The sequence below is a fragment of the Myotis daubentonii genome, chromosome 18, assembly GCF_963259705.1.
Source record: "Myotis daubentonii chromosome 18, mMyoDau2.1, whole genome shotgun sequence".
Classification (NCBI taxonomy): Eukaryota; Metazoa; Chordata; class Mammalia; order Chiroptera; family Vespertilionidae; genus Myotis; species Myotis daubentonii.
The window spans coordinates 14,814,052-14,835,828 of NC_081857.1; the positions used below are offsets into that span (position 1 = coordinate 14,814,052).

At 42.8% G+C, this 21,777-nt stretch overlaps 1 protein-coding gene across 2 annotated transcripts in view; it reads left to right on the top strand.

Moving 5' to 3' along the window:
- Positions 1 to 14,148, top strand: part of DTL (denticleless E3 ubiquitin protein ligase homolog) — a 66,434-nt gene extending 52,286 nt beyond the window's left edge. Inside the window, exon 16 of one of the 2 annotated variants that reach the window (XM_059675293.1) lies at positions 13,498 to 14,148. The gene's annotated coding sequence lies outside the window, so the exon portion shown is untranslated. Of the gene's footprint in view, positions 1 to 10,155; positions 13,405 to 13,497 lie in introns of those variants that run through there. The other variant, XM_059675292.1, reaches the window with a different exon arrangement.
- The last annotated feature ends 7,629 nt before the right edge of the window (positions 14,149 to 21,777 follow it).

Genomic DNA, 21,777 nt, shown 5'->3' on the forward strand with positions numbered 1-21,777 from the left:
GATGGGGCGTCGACCTGTGGACTGAAGGGTCCCAGGTTCGATGCCGGTAAAGGGCATATGCCTTGGTTGCAGGCACATCCCCAGTGGGAGGTGTGCGGGAGGCAGCTGATCGATGTTTCTCTCTTATCGATGTTTCTAACTCTCTATCCCTCTCCCTTCCACTCTGTAAAAAATCAATAAAAATATATTTTAAAAAAAAAGTACTAGGAACTTTAATTGTTTAATTGTTTTTGTAAATAAAAATGTTATAATTATTGAAAAACAACACCTAAAGTGCATTATGATGATTTAAATAACATGCAATTTGCCCCAAAACGTGCAGTCCCTGGCGTATGTCTTAGAGATTTCTATGCGGTACGCAATCAGTTCATGTTGTGGTGACCCCCCAACCATAAAATTATTTTCGTTGCTACTTCATAACTGTAATTTTGCTACTGTTATGAATCATAATGTAAATATCTGATATGCAGGATGTATTTAGGCGACCCCAAAGGGGTCGCTACCCACAGGTTGAGAACCACTGCAAGTGACATAACTTTTATCCACATTTTGGCAGATAAGGAAACTAAAGCACAAAAGAAGTTAAGGACACACAGCCAACAAGTAGCAGGTTGTGGATTTGGTCTGACTCAAAAGCCTACAGTAGTAATTCCCATACTATAATGCCTTGCAGAAGTCTGTCCCTGGCCCTGTTCTAATCAAATATATGTTTTCTATTTTGTGTATATTTAAAAAAGAACTCTCAAAATGTTCCAAATACATTTGCTACTTGAATAATAAACAAAAGAAATTACTTCTTGGGAGAGGAAACCACTCTTAACTACAGGAGGGAGGTGGTATACAGGTCTAGAATCAGTACTGAAACATGTTATAGGAACACAAGAAGATTGACAAACACAATCAAAAGTTCAAAAAACAGGGACAAAAACAAAGAAGTTAAATTCTTTAGAAGAAAAAAAAGTAAAGAAAGACCCACAAATATAATGGGAAAGAATGAAGATGAAGACACACCGTACAACCCAACAGTTCCACCCCAATATCTTAGGGATGTGTGCACATACAGGGATGTTCATAGCATTGTTTGTACAGTACTACCCAAAGGCTGGAAACAGCCCAAATATGCATTCGCAGTAGAATGGATAAACTAAGATACTCAGAGCACCATATAACCATGAAATGAAAAAGAATGAACTAGCTACCACATGACAAAGTAAAATGTTAGAATGTTGAGCAAAAGAAACAAGAATTTATACAGTATGATTTTGTTAACACCATGTGTTAACAAAAAAAAAACAGGCAATGCTGAACTAGTATTGAGGAATACATACATAGGTAGTAAGAGGTAAAACAAAGATTATTATTACAATAAATCAAGACAGTGCTTATCTCTAGAAAATAGTGCTTTGGAAGTAACACCTGGAGAGCTAACTAGTTTATGGCAGTCTGTCTCACTCTGGTTGTGAATACATTCGTGTTTGCTCTATAATATCTTGCATTTATGTTTTATGCACTTTTCTACATATGTCTCTTAATTCATAGTGCTTTAAAGGTTTTTAAAAAGGAGTGAAAATTCTCTAGAGAAGATGCACAAAGGGTGGATAGGAGAGTTCGAGAAAGGAGAATCCTTTTTTCCCTTAAAGCAGAAGGATGGACCAAATTGCCTTACATATACTGTCATGATTCAGTATGTTCATTCAGTTGGAAAAAGCAGAACTGAGCCTTCAGCAAACCATATGATGGCTCAGATATGGGGTTGGGACTAAGCCAGATATTTGCAGGTATCAGGGAGGCCTAACTAGCAATGGGTCCCACAGCATTTAGCCTCTTAAAAGTTTCACACTATATACATTTCTTCCTCTCTCCTTTTCCTCACTCTTGTATTTTATTTCTATTCCCAAGGTCAGTCATCAAATCAAGGCAGAAATGGGCCATAGACATCAAATTCTTATTTTAAAGATGCAGAAACTGGCCTGGAGAAGTTAACCAACTTGAACAGGTTCACAAAAGTATGACAATCCATTCTGGTACCCCACATTCTTTGCATCCCAGTCCTGCTGATGTATTGCTATTCCTCTAAATACTGTACTATCCTGTCTTTGTTCAAGGTGTTCCCTCTACCTGGCATCATTTTTACCCCCTATGCCTGCCTTTAAAGTCCTCACTCTTTAAGATCCAGTTCAAACTCTCCTCCCTTTGTATGGGAAATACAGATTTTCTTACTTAAGCCTTCATTCCACTCAACCCTGTAGGGCCTTGTTTAAACATTACAATAATGCTATCACATTTGTCTTAGAATTATTTCTATACTAGAGGCTTGGTGTACAGATTTGTGCACCAGTGGGGTCCCTCGGCATGGCCTGTGGAGATTGGGCCAAAACCGGCACTCGGATACCACCTGCCACTCCTGCTCATCCCGGCCCCACTGCGCCTGCCACCACCACCGCTCCTGCTGCCCCTCGGTCTCCGTCTGTCCCCTGATGGTCAGTGCACGTCATAGCGACCGGTTGACTGGTTGGTCAGTCGCTTAGGCTTTTATATACATAAATTCCCTTCTGATTATACCCTCCTAGGTATCAAACTGGTCTTTTTCACTTCTGTCTATATACCCAGTGATGTGCTGGAGCTGGCTCATATTCATGAAAGCCAATTATTAAATATTCAGGAATTTTGTGAGCTGGTTAAAATGTTACCCTGAAATCAGTTGTGGTGAGAGTATCTACACCATGGAATAGACAAAAGGTACAAATTAGGAGCCTTCCCCCACCTCCCCACCCCAAAGAGTCAGTTTACCAGCACATTACTGCAGATACCCCACTATCACTACCCACCCCTGTGCTTACCACGCATCTGGCATAGCAGTTGCAAGAAGCATGAAGAAGAAAGGGAACCAGTGAAAATGCAGACCAGACCAGAAAGTAAAGAGAATTCAAAAAGTGTCAGCTCAGGAGCCCAGGGAAAATAATTTTTTGAGAAATGGGTGTTTCGCTGCTGCAGAGAAATTAAGGAAAATGAGAGCTTGAATAAGGCCTAATTGGTGGGCAGTTGTCCACAAGGGCTATTTCAGTAGTATGATAGGGGTGAAATATGGCTGGGATGAAGAAATAGGGGTGTTAGGAAATAGGCAGTAAATGCAAATGCCTTTCAAGAAAAGAGAAGGGAGTCTTTCTCTTAGTAAGCAGCTATTTGCTGAGCACTTACTATATGTCAGGATTGCAGTAAACAAAGATAGCATACCGGCCTGTCCTCAAGCTGCTCCCAGGACAAACAAAAGAACAACATGGTGTCCCAGGAGCTCTGTGGGGACACATCAAACAACCTGGGCATCCAGGGAAGGTTTCATACAGAAGCTGACTCACTGAGCCCTAGCAGAAATGGTCCAGACGGGTAAGTGAAAGAAGGGCATTCCTCACAAAGGAAATGGCAAAATAGCATGAACATCCGTGTGGGTGTGAGAAAGAGTGGCCTGTCTATGGTACTCTTAACTCGTTTCCCCCTAGGGCCGGAGCAGGGAGAACATGTAAAGAACAGCAGGGGATGAGGCTGCAGAGGCAAGCAGGGGTCAGGGCATAAGGGCACCTGCAGTGTCACCGTACTGTTTGGACTTTATCTCGAAGGCACTGGACACCCACTGGATGACTAAGCAGGGGACAATTACAGTTAGATTTTTCATTTTAAAAGATGATTGTGGTAGCAATGTGGAGCGAAGATTGGAAAGAGACCAGACTTCAGGAAGTTGACCCAATTAGAAGGTAATTGTCATAGTCCAAGCTGTGAGGAGGATGGGTCAGAAGTAGTCATGACAGTGCAGATGCGAGGTTATTGCCAATTTGAGAGATACTTCTGAAATGACAAACTAGTGGCTTTTTAGGTAGGTAAATGTGAGAGGTGTCAAATGAATCACAGGTACTGACACTGGACCTGAGTAGATGGTATTATCACTTGGGGAAAGGAGATGACAGAAATGATAGGATTATGGGAGGAGATTCTTTTCCTAGCAGACACCTAATGGATAGCCAGTGGAGATGCCCTATCAGTGGTTGATGTATAGGATTGGAACTCTGGAGAGCACTGGAATGGAAGAAATTTTAAGAGTGTACAGTGTGGGGAGTGTTCAGTGTGGAGCTTAGAGGAGATTGGCCAGGGAGAATGTGTAGCACAGCAGTTCTCCCTGCCAGTTTTTGATTCAGGAAGTCTGCGGTGGAGCTTTAAAATTTGCATTTCTAACAAGTTCCCAGGCAAGGCTAATGCTACTGGTCAGGGAATCACACTTTGAGAGCCAGTCGTGTGGAGAAAAGCCAGCATTTTGGGATGATTAGAGAAAAAAGAGCTTACTGAAGTGATTGAAAAGGAGCCATTTTAGGAAAGGACAGTCTAGGACAGTTTCAGGGAGTAAAATTGAATAAAGCCAGGCAATATGAAGAAAAATATTGTCAATTGCATTTGACTATTGAGCAGGAGCTCTGATGAAATTCAAACTTTCTACAGATTGTATGATCATCTTATGATGAGACGTACTATAATGTCCTAACCAGGTCCCCTAATCTTGACTCTGCCACTTACTAATTCTATGACTTGATACAATTTACTTAATCTCTCTGAGCTCTAGTTTCCACATTTAAAAAAAAATGAGAAAAGTAATAACAGTAATTTTCTCATTGCCATGGGAGGATTCTAGGAGTTGGTATATGTAAAGTGCCAGGCATGTACTAAGTTTTAACTTTTATAATTGTTTTGTGGTTTCAGAATTCCTACCTTGAAGAGCAAGTAGTGGGGAAGAGTCAGACATGCATGGTCTTAATGGAATGGCTCAAACACCACAGAAAGCATATAAATTTCCAGCAGAGCTCAGCAATCTGGGAGCAAAAGCAAAGAAAGCTGACTTAGGGATTACCCAAGTTGGGAAGTCAGCAAAGAAGGCCCCAGGGAAGAAGGAATCTATGAGTACTCTGGAAACTAGCCCAATGGGTCCAGGCTCAGTATGGAGGAAGTAAGAGATTCAGGAAAGAGTGAACAGGTAAGGAAGAAATGCCTCGTGTAGAAATACTAGTAAGTACATTGTGGTCAGAGTAGGATGAGAATTTGAGATGACATGGACCCTTTCAAATGTTGGCACAGTGAGTGACAAGTTGGGCAGAATTTAGGGACATACGTAGTTTTTTTCAAAATGATGGTGAAGCCATGGTATCAGAAGGAGCACAAATAGGCGGCAGGGGTGAAGTGGCCAGGAAAGCTGTGAGGCAGGTGCTAAGCTGAGGAGGGTAAGAGAGTGCTGGAGACGAGTAGATCTAAAGGACAGGGCGGCTGTAAGATAGATTGATGTGCCCAGGAGGGATGGGGGAGCCGTGGCCTGGAGAATGCCAGCCTGTTTTCCTGATCTCAGTTGAGAACCAGGGAAGGAAGGAAAGCTGCCTACTCTGGAGAAGGCTGGGCTGGATAACAGGGCAAACTAGGTTTTCATTTAGGATAAGGTGGAAAAAAGTGTGTGTTGAAAGATGGAGAAAGTAGGGAAGTGTGTTTACAGTTAACTGGTGCTATACAGCCCCGGGTTGGGGGGGGGGGGGGGGGATACTTTCAAAGGCCTAGAAACGGGAGTGAAGCCCTGTCCTGTAATGAGACTGCTGCCTGACAGAAAGTGAGAGTGGGAGGCCAGTTCATGTCCCCAAACAGTTCTGCCTGAACCCACCACCCCAGGACAGGGCCCTGCCAGAGGAAAGAGTGCTAGCCTCCTGGGTCAGTGCACTCGGCCTATTTCTGTACATTCAGGCTGCTGAGTAATGGCTCCAAAGGCAGTGCCAGCATCTTACAGGGCACAAGGGGAAAGTGAGAAGTAGGGCTTGGCACCTTATTTTGGGAGCTGTCGTCAAAGGCCCAGCCCTCTGGTTCTGTGTGCCTGACACTCAGCTCCAGCTCTCCCTGGGAGCCTGGGTAAGCAGTCCTGCAGGCTGTGGCTGAGGTGCCTGGAGAGACGGGCCCTGTGAGAAAGAAGAGCTCTGCGGTTTCCCCGAAGACCGTGAATTCTGAGCACTTCCCAAGGGAGAATCGCCACTCAGTCCAATTGGTCAATCCACTAGGCTAGTGCCTCAGCCTAAAGGGCTCTTAGGAGTGAACCGTGTCTCTTTAAGTTACTGTGCAATGACCATGACATGCAGGATAGGTTCACTCTGCTCTAAACTGAGGTGTTGAGGTATGCAGTTTGAGCTAGAATGTAATTTGAGCCAGTTTCCAAAGGTGGGGAGCTACCTACACTCTCTCACCCAGTCCCCAGTGATGCACATGTGTGACTTCTAGCTGGGCTAGGGCTCAGTTTAATGTGGAAACAGTCACATGTACACAAAGGTCAAACCTGTGACCCCATGTGCACAGGGCTCTGGCAACTAAGCCAACTGGCTCTGAGAGACTTTGGAACAAGCCTGTGGGTGAGTTGCTGCTGACCAGATAGGTCTGAAGACTCGACCCTGGAGACACTTGTGGATCTTTGATAGTACATCTGGTTGCCTTTAACCTCTAATAATTTTTAGATCCATTTGAGGCCCTCAAGCCTGGAGTCTGGGTGAATCCTCATTAATACCTCAACTTCCTATATACCTCCCCCTTTTCTTAAAAAGTAAACCTTGTTAATTTCCTGGGATTACCTCTTGGGAATTCAAATTCTCTTTTCTTACCTTAAATACCCTGTGAAATAAGGGAATTGGGATCCTACCACATTGAGTGGTTTGCACTGAATTACAAGAACTCTACAGCACAGCAATAATGCGAGACCAACGGGGTTTCTGCATCTTTTAGTTGGCCCAGCCTCCACCTGTTTGCCTCTGATTTGTTCAACTGCTGAGAGCCAAACCATTGATGGGTACAGGCCCCTTTTCTATCCCTGCCACCTGTCTCACTGTGACAATCTTGGATATCATTACATCAGGCAGAGATTTTCGTTACACCGGGGAACTTTTCTTACACATACCTCTGTGATAACCTCACCTGGGTGGGATTCTACCCAGCTCAGAGATTACTGTCCTGCAGTTAGGCTCTGGTGGTTCTTTTCTGTCACTGCTCTGTCAAGAGGGTTGCAAACTCACCTGTAGGTAGAATGGCTACCTCGGGCATAGACATGCTCAGTTCTTTGTTCAGAATTCCGTTAGAATTCCATGGTTACAACCAGAACTTATTTATCAGATTAAATGCAATAGTGTTAGGAGGATAAATTTCTACACCTCTCTAAAAAATTCAAGGATTTCTTAACCATTTGGGGCTTATCCATGTGTTTTAGAATCTTTGAAATCTAGGGGTACACACCTCAGAAGAAAATCGTAAGATACTTTTACATAAAATGTTGCTTATAAGAGGGTGGGGAGAGGATGCAAGTTTATAGACCCTATGAAGCCCACTGTGGACATTGGGGTCTCCATTGGTCTATGTTAAGGATGCTGACTCAAGCTACTATAGGGCAGTTTGGCTCCTGCATGGTGCTAATGGAACAAGGTTTCCTGGGTTTGGTCCCTCTGTGATTGAGTTGACTTTGCACACAGGAGCATTTATCTCAGAACCACAGAATAATCTCAAAAGTTCAGACCTGGAAGTAAGTTTAGCATGTACTCCATTCAACCTCTCCTTTTTATAGATTAAAAAGGAAAAAAGAAAATTAGTCATTCGTTTGAAGTCACATAGCTAATTAGTGGCAGGCCTAGAGCCCAAGTCACAACACATAAATACCAATTGAATGGTCTTTTAATGGTGTATCAGGAATATAACTTTGTATATAGAGGAAAACACATGATTATAGTCTCATTTTTAGACATGAACCAAGATAAACAGCCAACATTTATTCAGTGTCTACCATACATCTGTTCATTTATTCACTTATTAAAAAACCATATCTAATGTACTCTATGTGCCAAACACTATGCTAAGTACTGTTTACAATAAGGCTCAAACCTTCCTTAACATATTATTAACAAAACACACACACACACACACACACACATATATATATATATATATATATACACACACACACACACAGTTTGGTGCTAGCATCCCCTTTTATGACACGGCATATTCTTCTCACCACACACAGATATCAATTTAAATCCTGTCCACATTCTAGGTTCCTGGGCTATGGCTTCAGGGTTTTTTCATGTCATGAATTGATTTGGAGGGAGACAGTTTTAAGGTGCTATACCAGTGATGGCGAACCTTTTGAGCTCGGTGTGTCAGCATTTTGAAAAACCCTAACTTAACTCTGGTGCCGTGTCACATATAGAAATTTTTTGATATTTGCAACCATAGTAAAACAAATATTTATATTTTTGTTATTTATTTTATATATTTAAATGCCAAAGAAAAATCAACCAAAAAAGTGAGTTCACGCGTGTCATAGGTTCGCCATCACTGTGCTATACCATCTAGGCCAGGCCAATTCCAAACTTGTCTTACGTGGGCATATGACTCTGAAACAGAGAAACTCAAAAAGTTTAAGTAATGTGAAAACTAAACAAACTCAACAAGGGAGACACATCCCCTAATGAGTGCAGGAGAACTAGCTCTTATAAGTGCCTGGAGCAAGCTGCAGGACCCTTTCTGATCCTGCCCTGTGTATCCCACCATCTTGCTCCTCCTTGTTCTCCCTCACTCCTTGACATTCTTTCATTTGCATGCAAACCTCTCATCCTGACTTGACTCCACCTGCACCAGGAGCCTTTTCCTGGAAATGTAAGCGTCACTTTTAGGCCTAGACAATGGGCTATGCTTGTACTCCTGCCACTGCAGGTTCTGTGTACACACAGACTTTCAATTGGGTGACCTTGCATTAAGCCAGGGTCATATCAGTTCAGGCCAGCTGTCCTGAACCCTTCCTAATCTGGAGTCACCTTCCCAGAGCTGGGCTTCTTTAGGATCACTTTGCAGCGCTATGCTAAATACCTTACATAGATAATCTCACTAATATTTGTCATTTGTTTAGATCATAACTTTTTGTTTCAAATTAAAAACTTTTTTCTTGTTGATAAAAAGAGGAATGCCTTTTCATTAGAAGGCATGTTATAATTTAATGTACAGTCTTTTTCTTTAATTTCAGCTTTATTGAGGTATAAGTAGATCTCATATTACAGTTGAAACTTTATACCTTTTTACCAACCTCTCCCTATTAGATCCTGGCAACCTCCTTTCTACCCTCTGTTTCTATGAGTTTAACTTATTTTTTTTTAGATTTCACATATAAGTGATACCATGCAGCATTTGTCTTCCTCTGTCTGGCTTATTTCACCTAGCACAATGCCTCAAGTTTCATCTATGTTGTTTCAAAAGCAGGATTTCCTTCTTTGCCATGGCTGAATAATACTTCATTCTGTATATACCACATCTTCTTTAGTTATTCATCCATTGATGGCTTTGGGAACAGGCTGACCTTGGAAAGAAACCCATCCCTCACTATCACCCCAACATATATACTCCAACCAACCAGGGAAATGCCAACCCCATTTTTCTGTGTGTCTTTCCTTCCTCTGGGCAGGGAACCCAATTTAAATGATAAGCCAATGGCCAGTTGACAAGAACTGGTACACTTGCCATCTCTTGGCCTGTTACTTCATCTAGACCAGTGATAGCGAACCTATGACACGTGAACTCATTCTTTTGGTTGATTTTTCTTTGTTAAATGGCATTTAAATATATAAAATAAATATCAAAAATATAAATCTTTGTTTTACTATGGTTGCAAATATCAAAAAATTTCTATATGTGACACGGCACCAGAGTTAAGTTAGGGTTTTTCAAAATGCTGACACTGAGCTCAAAAGGTTCGCCATCACTGATCTAGACCCTAAGAGTTGAACAGGATGATTTCCAAGGCCTGATTAGGGAACATTATTCACACATCAGTTGAGCCAACAGTGGCTCACTCCTTTGTTCACTCTGTCTTTCCTCTGTTCTCTAGTAGAAGTTGTGGCTGAGGCTTATGCCTGAGCTGGAACCTGATTTCATTACTCCTTTCATCCTCCTCTACCAGCCCTTCCCTCCCAAAGCCAACTCTAGCCCAGTGACCAAGTTAGGAATGTCACACTTGCACAAATTATAACTTGGCTGCCCTGTTTCTCCTCCTTGGATAAAAAGCCCAGAGCAGAGCTGAGGACAATAAGTGTCTCCATTCTTTGTTGCTTTCCACAGAAGCCAAGAGCCAATGGAAAGTGAAGTCCCGTTGCTTCTTAGGCAGTCTTGGCACCGGAGTATCAAGTGAGTTGGAGCATTAAAGAAGGCTGTTTTGTCCTCACTAGATGTTAACAGTGAGGTCAAGCCCTGTCCCTCCTGTGTACTCACAGGCACAGTATGGATCAAGAAGCAGCACATATAAAAAGACCTTTCTGAAGACTGAAAGGGATTGTTCCTGACAAGTCAGCAGGAAAAGCAAACCGCTTATGGGTAACTGAGTTCTAGTGGGGAATGTGTCAGGCTAACAAAGGGCCAGCTCTCCCAGGGACAGGAAGTTTGGAAGGTGAACTGCAGGGAAACTCATTTACTGGGGACAGAGGAACCACCCTTTTCCTTTTTCCCTCTGGCTGTGCTTCCATAGAAGAGCCAGGCAGCTTGCTAATCCCCAGCCCTGAAAGCAAGTGGGAGAAATTTTTCGTCTCCCCTGTATGGCTAAATTCCAACCCCAGATGAATCAACCTATCTGCTTCCTTATTTCTTGCACCCAAACAACCACATACTACTAAAGGAAGTCTCACCATCAGGCAGTTTGCTTCCAGAACAATTCAGGATCACCAACCCCACATGGGATGGCTAAAAATTTTACATTTCTCTGGTCAGCTTGCACTCCTACCCATCAATAGCTGTTTCCAGCCTTCTCCACTTTCCTGCTCTCCTAAGGCCTCTGGGACTCCCACCTCGCTCTCCACACATCTTTGAGTTCTTCCTTTATGCTACCAAATGTTTCAAACCTACTTACACCTTTACTTTTTCTTTAAAAAAAAAATAATTTTTCAATTGCTGTTTACAGACAATATTATTTTATATTAGTTTCAGATATACAGCATAGTGGTTAGTTAGACATACACAGGTGTCCCCCCAAAAGGTATACACAGTTTGAATAATTATAAAGACAGCTTATTAAAATACATGTCATTTTCAAAATGTAGTAGAATCAGCTGTTAAATTGTATATACATTTTTGGGACACCCTATATTTTACAAAGTATTCCCCTCAATATTCCCAGTACCCACCTGGCACCATACATAATTATTACAATGCTATTGACGTTGTACTTTACATCCCTGTGACTATTCTGTAACTACCACTTTGTACTTTTTAATTCCTTCATCTTTTTCATCCAGTTCCCCAACCCTTCTTCCTTCTGGCAACCATCAGTCTGTTCTCTGTATCTATGAGTCTGTTTTAAATTTGTTTATTTTGTTCTTTAGATTCCATATATGTGGCCTTCTTCCACATATAAGTGAAATCATATGGTATTTGCCTTTCTCTGACTACTTATTTCACTTAGCATAATACCCTATAAGTCCATCCATATTGTGGCAAATGGTAAGCTTTTATTCTTTTTAATGGCCGAGTAATATTTAATTGTACATATGTACCACAATCTTTTATCCACTCATCTATTGATGGGCACTTGTCATCCTTTCTTCTTGCTTCCTGTTACAAATGAAGAGTTTTTCTTCTTATTAACCAAGAACAATTCCACCACTGTATTTTATAGCCTATCCTCCCCCAACTTTCTTGAACCTTATCTGTAATTTATCCAATTTCTCTCTTGTGTATACAGTCTTTCCCTCTCTACTGAATCCATCTTATGGTTATTTAAATAAATTCATATCTCTCTCAATAATAAAAGAATACCTGACATACATCCTCTATCTGTTGCCTTCTTTCTCTCTTTCTCTACATAATGTAATTCCTCAAAATAGTTCCACTTTCTCACCTCCCATTTACCCAATCTGGCTCTTGCTCTCATTGTTCTACGGAAACAACTCTTGCCATGGCCATCAGTGATATCCATGGTTAATACAGTGGTCATCTTTCAGTCCTCATCTTGCCTCTTCAGCATTTGATTCTGTTGAATTGTTAAATGATCATTCCCTCTTTAAAAAAAAAAAAATCTCCCCTTGGTTTCTATGTTTCAACATGCTTCTTGTGTAATTTCTATATCTTTGTCACTCTTTCTCAGTCTCCTGTGCAGGCCATCCATCTCCACCTAGCCATTAATGTTAGAATTCAAGATACAGCGTTCTCTTTAAGTTTGTTTATTTTAAAGTGCTATAAACACTATACTCTGTCCTGCCTTGTTAAAATGTTTAAATCATCAGTATATTACGAACATCTTCTGCAAAATTATTTTAGTGAGTGTATATTATGGATGTACCATAACTTATTTACTCAATCGCCTATTGTTGATCATGTGGGTCATTTCTAATATTTTTACTTTTATGAATAGTACAATGTTCAGTATCTTTATACAATCCTTTTCCCACGTGACTACATGAATGATGCTAATATTAATTACTACTATTCAGTCAATAATAAATTGCTATGAGGAAATTGGAGGTCAGTAACATAGAGGACAACTACCTAGGTTGCGCACACAGCAGTGCTGTGCAGGACTGAATCTTAGGCAGAAGAAACTGGCATGTTCTAAAGAGATGTATCTGCTATATCCCTGTTCAGAGCACTCAACCTGGGAGGTACCACCACAGATGATAAGGATTCTGGCCAAGGCACTGTTCACTCTGGAAGCCATGAGCCATTTGCCTTATTCCCACCCTATACTTTGGCAGAGGAGTCAGTCCTGATGGTGCCAGATGGATCTCAAATGACTCCAGAGGACTGTGAGGACATGAACTGGCTAAAACAGCTTCCAAGGCCTGAGGGCAGTCCTGGAACTGCTCTGTTAGGGCTAGACTTGGATGACCACAGGACAAAACAGGTCAGCAGAAGTCTCTGCCAGAAAAGTGTCAAGAGTAGGCTGGTTGAGCAGACAGGATGGGGCATAGTCATGGGAGTGAGAAAATTGTGTGGATGGGGGAGAGGGAGAGGTGGCACAAACAACTCAAGGGTTCCTCTTCATCTCCCCAAATGTTAATATTGGAGTGCCCCAGGGCTCAGTCTCTGGACTTCCCTTTTCTGTCTACACTCATTTCTTCAGTTATCTCATTCAGACTCATGGCTTCGAACACAATCTATACAGGGACAGTTCCCAATTTTATATTTCTAGCCTGATCTCCAGCTTGATCACCTGACTCATATATTTAACTGAAAAGTTGATATATCCTCACTTGGATGTCTAACAGACATCTCAAATTTAACATTTTAAAAACTAAACCCCTAATTTTATCTCGCTCCCACTCCCCAATTGTGATCTAACTGCACATAATGGCAAGAACTCCCTTCTAGTTTCAGGCCAAAAACTTGAAGTCATCCTCAGCGTCTCTTTTTTTCTGACAACCTACCTCCTGAACTCAACCAAATCCTGTTGGCTTTCTCTTAAAATATATTCAGGGTGTGCTTCCACCCATGAAAACCAAGACTCACTCTCTCACCATAAACAATGGAAAAACTGGACCGAAGATATGAAACTATTTCCAGACGTTGGATGAGAGGCAGTACAGGACTGTGATCCCTAAGGGAAAGGAAACAAATGAGGTGAGCCCTCAACTGTGGAAGCAATTTTCAGATTGCTCAGCCCCCAATATGGCACCATTGCAATTTTACATTTTGTTTAGGAAAAACCCTAACAGAGCCCAGTGGTCTTGCTGAGTTGAAGAGAAAGAGATTACAGTTTGGGGAAGCTGAGTTGGCTAGAATTCACTATAGAAATGCCAAAAGGGATGGAGCTACACAGAGGAAGAACTTCATATAAGAAGTTGAGTCTTTGGCTGAATACAGTCTGCATGCATAAGGTGACACTTCACAAGGTCAAGCCAAAGAACAACTGCTGGGAAAGAGCAGTTACTAGGGAGCTGGGAGCTGAAAAATTCCTACTAGAGTTCATGTAGGGCTGGGAATCATTCAAGTTCTCATCAGCCAGAGTAGAGAAATCTTGTGGCAGATTGTGTTTTCCAAAGATGACTCAGTATTTCCCACATACTCTTCTACGGTGTGACCCTGCCATTCACACATCAAGAGGTAGAGTCTTGTCCTGATCAGGTAGCTCAGTTGGTTAGAGCATCATCTGCCAAGGTTGCAGGTTCAATCCCCAGTCAGGGCACATAAAGAATCAATCAATGAATGCATAAATAAGTGGAACAACAAATCTCTCTCAAAATCAAATTTTTTAAGGTAGAGTTTGATTCTCTTGGAAGGCTTGTGACTGCTTCTACAAATTGAATATGGCAGTACTGCCATGTTAACTTGGAGGCTAGGTTGGAAATGCTCTGTAGCTTCCAGATACCCTTGTCATCTATACCACCTCTCCCTTAGCTCACACTTTTAGCCTCATGAGCCTTATGATCAACTGACAGAAGAGGATAAAGCCACACTTGCTTTATGGATGGGTCAAGCCACAAATGGACTGCTTCATTATAGCCCATCCAGGGGTGGCTGTGAAAAACGGGTGAGGCAATGCCCTAGCTGGTTTGGCTGAGTGGATAGAGTGTCGGCCTGTGGACTGGAGGGTCCCAGGTTCAATTCTGGCCAAGGGCATATGCCTGGGTTGCGGGCTTGATCCCCAGTAGGGGCCATGCAGGAGGCAGCCAGTCAATGATTCTCTCTCGTTATTGATGTTTCTCTCTCTCTCTCTCTCTCTCTCTCTCTCTCTCTCTCTCAAATCAATAAAGAAATATTTTTTTTTAAAAAAAGGAAAACGGGTGAGGTGAAATCTTCGTGGTAGAGCATTCATGTATCTGTCATTCTCTTGTGAGCAAAGAGAAATAACCTAAGGTAAGGAATATAAAAGGACTCACAGGTGGTGGTGAATGGCCTGGCTCTATCTGGGAAGGAAAAAGAAGATAAGGGACAAGGAGGCCTGGAGGAGAGGCATATGGATAGACCTATGGAAGTGGGCATGAAGCATGAAGACTTTTTTACTACATATCAATGACCACCAGAGAGCAGCTGCCAATAAACCCCCACATAGACAGAATGACTCAACCAGTTGATGTCAGATAGTTTTTGTCATTGGCCACTTCAGTGTAAACTCCCAATCATAAAGGCTAGTCCATCTACTTTCACCACAGATGACTAACATGATAGGAACAGAAACTGGTGCTCAGCACCCCATGTGGCCCCATTCTTTAGTTTGTGGCAAGTTGATTACACTGGGCCTTTTCACCCTGGAAGAGGAAACAGTTTATCTTGACTAGGATTAAAACATTTTATTGACTCAAAATGGATCGTGGACTTACATGTAACATTTAAAGCTATAAAACTTTTAGAAAACAAAACAGGAAAAAATATTTGGGATCTAGGGCTAGGCAAAGAATTCTTTGACTTCACACTAAAAGCATGATCCATACAAGGGAAAATTGATAGATTTGATCTCAGCAAAATTAAAAATTTCATTCTGTGGAAGACCCTGTGAAAAGGATGAAAAGACCAAGTACAATTGGGAGAAAATATAAGCAAGGCACATATCTGACAAAGGATTAGTATCCAAAATATATAAAGAACTCTTAGCACTCACTAGGAAAAATAATCCAATTAGAAAATGGTAAAAGATATGAGCATACATTTTACTGAAGAATATATATAGATGGCAAATAAGTACATGGAAAGGTGTTCAATATCATTAGCCATTAGAGATACAAACTAAAGTTACAATGAGATATTGCTACACACTAAAATAAAAAGTAGTTGCCTAGCTCAGTGGTTGAGCGTTGACCTATGAACCGGGAGGTCATGGTTTATTCCTGATCAGGGCACATGCCCAGGTTGTGGGCTCAATCCCCAGTGGAGGGCGTGCAGAAGGCAGCCGATCAATGATTCTGTCTCATCATTGATGTTGCTCTCTCTCCCTCTCCCTTCCTCTCTGAAGTAAATCAATTTTAAAAATTGTGACAACATCAAATGCTGATGAAGATATGAAAAACTGGATCACTCATGTGTTGATGGGACTATAAATTGATACAGCTGCAGTAGAAAAAAAAATTGGCAGGTTTTTTTTACAAAACTGAATGTACAATTACCATATGACCCAGCAATTGCACTCTTGGGCATTTATCCCAGAGCAATTAAAACTTATGTTCACACTGAAACCTGTACACAGATGTTTATAGAAGCTTTATTCACTTCAGCTAAAAAAACTGAAAGCAGCCCCAGATGTCCTTCAAACTGGTACATTCATACTCCGTAGTAAAAAGTATGAGCTATTGATGAACACAACTTGGATGAATCTTCAGGGAATTTATACTGAATTTAAAAAACCAATTCCAAAGGTTACATACTATATGATTCTGTTTCTAAAACATCTTTGAAATGAAAAATATTTAGAATGGAAAACAGATTAATGGTTGTCATGGGTTAAGAATGGGAGAAGGGAGAGGCAAGTGTGGTTATAAAAGGCCAACACAGGAATTCTTGTGGGGATGGAACTATTCTGTATGTTGACTGTGGTGATAGGTACCTACACAATAAAAATTGTATAGAACTAAGCACATGTGCGCGCACACACACACAAATGAGTACATTGTATTCATGTTCATATCCTGGTTGTGACACTACTATAGTTTTGCTGATGTACCATTGAGAGAAACTGGGTAAAAGAGTACATGGGATTTCTGTTTTAATTTTTACAACTGCATGCGCATTCACAATTACCAAATAAAGATTTAATAAAAACAACCTATGCCTGGTTAATATTCCAGATTTGGATTTGCCTTTCCTACTTGCAGAGCCTTGGTCAACACCACAATCCAGAGGCTTACTGAGCATTAGATCCGCTGACATGGGGTCAAGCATAACCTTGCTTTGGACCATGTGCCTCACTTTTGAGCAAAGAAGGTGTGGAGTGGTCACATGACCATGGTATCCCCTAATCCTACCTCATGCCCAAAAGTTGCTGGCGTGATAGAGTGGTGAAGTGGCTGCTTACAGATGCAGTTGCGGCACCAACATGGAGTTGATATCCTGCAAAGTTGAGGTCTTGTTCTCTAGGATGTGGTCTCACCCTAACCAGCAACCATTATGTGGTACTGTGTCTCCAATAAGCAGAATACATAGGTCCAGGAACCAGGAAGTGGGCCCGCTCACCATCATTCCAATGACCTGGTTGCCAAAGAAAGACTGCTTCTACCAGGATGAGGTATAGTAGGATTTCCAGTAAGCTAGAAGCCATTGGCTACTGCCTGGTCACTTCAGAATCCTAATGCCAAGAGACGGACAGAAAAGGAAAGGCTCACCGCAAGGCCGAGGTAATTGACCTGTTCATCAGGATGTGATAGCCTGTGTTACCCTGTGGGGACAAGGAAGAATATTGGCACTCATGTGATCCACTGGGATATCTCCTAACACTCCCCTTCCTGATTAAAAAGGTAAATGGAAATGTGCAGCAGCTTTGATCTGAGAAGGAAGGGCATGGTGACCCACTGCTCAGATCCTTAGGGATGAGAATCTGGATCACACCAGCAGGTAAGCCACTTGGAACAGTGGAGGTACCCACCAAGGATGAGGGGACTCTGGAATGGGTAGTATAGGAGGGAGGTTATCAGTATTGGTTGGGGCCTCAAGACTAGCTGCAGTAGTGGGGATAGAAGTAGGGATGACTAGTTCATGCCACTAACCTTTCATAAGTTTCCCAAGCAAACAGACCAACCAGAATCCTGGAGAATCTGTTCCCAGGTGGAATGGATTTGAATGGCACAAGAGGTGGTTTGTAGTGGATATTATGGTGTGCCATCCAGGTCCCCCCTTCAGGACTAAGACACACTTCCCCACAACTTCGAGTAGAGTTGCCAATTGATGGCTCACAGCTGTATCCCTCTCTGGGCAATGCTGTCAACTGAGGGAGCTTCCTTGACTCACTTCTACACCCCCCCCCCCCCCCCACTGGGGGCAGCCCACATCCAAAAATGAGTCATTGTGGGGCTAGTGCTTCCATTTGGGACATATCTACGAAGCATCTCAGAATTAACTTGTTCAAAACCAAACTCTTGGAGTCCTCACTAAACCTGTCTCTCCATTTCCATAAGTGCCAATTCCATGCTTCAGTAATTCAGTCCAAAATCTGGGGTCTTCTCTGACTCCTCTCTTTATCTGTTTACCTGGACATCTAATATGCCAGTGATCTTGTTGTCTCTACCTCCATATCCACAATTTGACCACTTCTCAGCACCACAACTGCTAACCCTCTGGTACAAATCCCTAAAGGCTCTCACCTGGAACACACTAGCCTCCTAACTGGCCTCCCTGCTTTTGCGCTTGCCTCCTGTCTATTCCATGCAAGTTGCCAAGTGATCTGAGAGCTGAGTCAGATCATCACTCTAACAAATTCTTCTAGTGGCTTCTCATCACACTTGGACTACAAGCTAAAACCTTTACAACAAAGCCCTACATGATCTGGCCCTGTGCCACCTGTCTGACCTCATCTCCTGCCCCTCTGCCACTCCCAGTCCCTGCCCAGCCTCTGGTCTGCGGTTCTTCAAGCACCCCAAGGATGCTGCTGCCTCGTGGTCTCTGTACTTGCCTCGCCTCCTGCCTGGAATGCTGTTCCCTGAGATGACTGCATGGCTCCATCCCTCATTTCCTTTGGGGCTCTGCTCCAATATCATCTCAAAAACATGTTTCCTGACCATGTTATAAGTAATGGCAAACTCCATTCCCACCTTATCACCACCTGCTCTCCCTTCCCACTTACCAACTGACATAATTTTTTGGTTTCTTGTCTATTTCCCTCCACTAGAACATAAGCTACAATTTTTTGTTCATTGCACTATGTCTCCAGTTCCTGTTAGAGGGCTTGGCATGTAGTAAATACTATATATATATATATATTTTTTTTTCTCATTGGATGAACCAATAAAATTTGTAATTTCAGCTTTCATATTATGTCCTCTACTCAAAACAGCTACATCCTGAAATGCACATACACTGGGACCTCCACATGAATACCAGTAGTCATATGCAGCGCACACCCTTACTGACCCAGTAAACATGTTAGGGGTAAAATGCTGCTTCAGTTTTGAATACTCTCCTGAACCATCTGGAACTCAAAGATTCAGGAAGAAGAAAGGGACCCAAACCCATGGGAATGGCTCACAGTCTGACACCAGAGCCGAGCTCTCTGTTAGGCATGCCAGGACCCATGATTTTAGGGGCCCACAAAAAAAAATTCTTAATTTTAATTTGTTTAAATCCCAAGAAAAATGAGTATGATAATAAGTACATGTTAATAAATCTAGATTGAAAGTCAATGGGCCCCTGCCTGATACAGCTCACCTAAAAGGCTCTGGCTAATACCAAGTGCCAGCCGGACAGGGAGATACAGAAGAACTGATGTTCAGCGTGCTTTCTCACTTGCCGCCCGGCCTAGCTTTTTAGTCTCATGCTATAAAAGGGAAACTGAAGCCCCGAAAGGTAAATGATTTTGCCAGGGCCATCAAGATAGTAAATGGCCATGCTAAGATTTGAGCCTGGGATACCAAGCCACAGGTTACCTTGCCACACTGCAGCTGCCAAATGGAGCCTGCAAAGCCTCAGAGAGGGTGTTAGACACTTCTCTCCGATCTGCCTCTGCCTGCCAAAGGCTGCCCACACTGGGTCCTGCCCCCCTGACTCACCCTTGCTCCACCCTGCAATCCAGATTCCCCTCGTGTACTTCAGCCCCAATGCCAAGCCCGTGCCCCACCCCTAGCTCTTCGTCTTAATCATGAAACTTCGGAGCAATAAGGTCAAATGGTAATACCCCACCCTATGACGGGGCAGGTCTGGCTCCCTCCCCTGCCCGTCAGTCCTTCCAGAGAACAGTAACTTGGCCCGCAGAAGAGAAGAGCAGCCAGGGAGGGACTCATCCTTATTATTCCCACCACAGGCTGGGTGCCAGGTTCTCCCCGCTTATGCCCATAAAAAGGTCTGCAAAGACTGAGGGCCTCTTCTAGACACCTAGTCCTTCCCAAGCAAGCTCAGGGGGAAGTTCTTTCCCGAGGTCCAAGCAGAGGCTCTCTAAGGGAGGCCCCCTATCAGTCTCTCCTCAGTCTCTGCTTTTATTTGGTAAATCCTGAAATAGGAGCAGTCAGGTAGTGTTCAGTATCCAGGAGAGCTAGAAAGGACATGGACTTGGGAACAGAAGAACTGAGTTGAATTCCAGCTCTGCAGATAAATAACTTTTCCAAATGTAAATAAAACGTGCTAAATCACAAAAAGAACAAAAGGTCCATGAAGTGGTTAGCACAGAACCTGGAATAGAGTTGTGCCAATAAATGTTAGTGATTTTTTATGCCTAGTATGCCTTCCATTCTAATTTGCCTGGTTTTGTGGTGGTCATGTTTCTGGATTTCTCATTAATTCGTTACACATTCATTAAACACTTACGGTATTCGGCCACTATGTGAGCATTGGAGACATGATGTAGAAAAGAAGAAATCTTTGCCTTTTGAGGATCCTGTGCTCTAATGGGAAGTGTAGAGAGGTGAACAGTCATCTCCAGTATAGTGTGGTAATTGTCCAGCTTTGGATCTCAATTGATGCTGTTGCCATCAGGGAACCAAAAAGTCAGATGGTAGGAAAGCAATTAGCCTTCAAAGGTCAGGTAGTGCATAGATAAACAACAGGAAACCAATCCTGTTAGTAAACAAGATGGACCAGAATCCTGTATAATAAAAGGGTAATATGCAAATTGACCCTAACATCAGAATGACTGGGAATGACTGGTCACTATGACACACACTGACCACCAGGGGGCAGATGCTCAATGCAGGAGCTGCTCCCTGCTGGTCAGAGCGCTCCCACAGGGGGAGCTCTGCTCAGCCACAAGCCAGGCTGACGGCTGCCAGTACAGCAGTGGTGGTGGGAGCCTCTCCCGCCTCCTCAGCAGCACTAAGGATGTCCGACTGCAACTTAGGCCTGCTCCCCGCTGACAAATGGACATCCCCTGAGGGCTCCCGGGCTGCCAGTGGGATGTCTGACTGCCAGCTTAGGCCCAATTCCCCGGGGAGCTGGCCTAAGCCAGCAGGTGGTCATCCCCCAAGGGGTCCCAGGCTGCGAGAGGGCACAGGCCGGGCTGAGAGACCCCCCCGAGTGCACAAATTTTTGTGCACCGGGCCTCTAGTAGATAATAATAATTTGTCCATTTTATATAAAGTAGAATGTATAGTCCTAGCTGTTTCTGGTTATTCCATTTAAGAGTGAATCCCCTAGAAGGGTCCCAGGGATTTAGCCTTAGGAATTTTCTTTTTTTAGAAATATCCTTTTTATTTTATTTTATTTTTTATTGATTTCAGAGAGGAAAGGGGAGAGAGAGAGAGAGAGAAACACCAGTGATGAGAAAGAATCATTGATTGGCTGCCTCCTACATGCCTCCTATTTGAATCAAGCCCGCAACCCAGGCATGTGCCCCAACTGGAAATCGAACTGTGACCTCCTGGTTCATAGGTCAACGCTCAAAACACTGAGCCGCACCAGCCAGGCTAGCCTTAGGAGTTTTCTAAAATGGTACTTATTTTTATCAGGGCTGGCTCTATAGTAAGGGGAATAGGTTGCCAACCACATGTGTGTTCTGAGAGAAATGAGAGGGTGCCTCAGCCAAATTCCAAAATGTTTCCTTGCGTCACTTTCCTGGAAGTCCATCATTAGAGTCAGTCCTTAGGGACAGTTTAGCCCTCAGAATCCTCTTAAAGGCATATAGTCCAG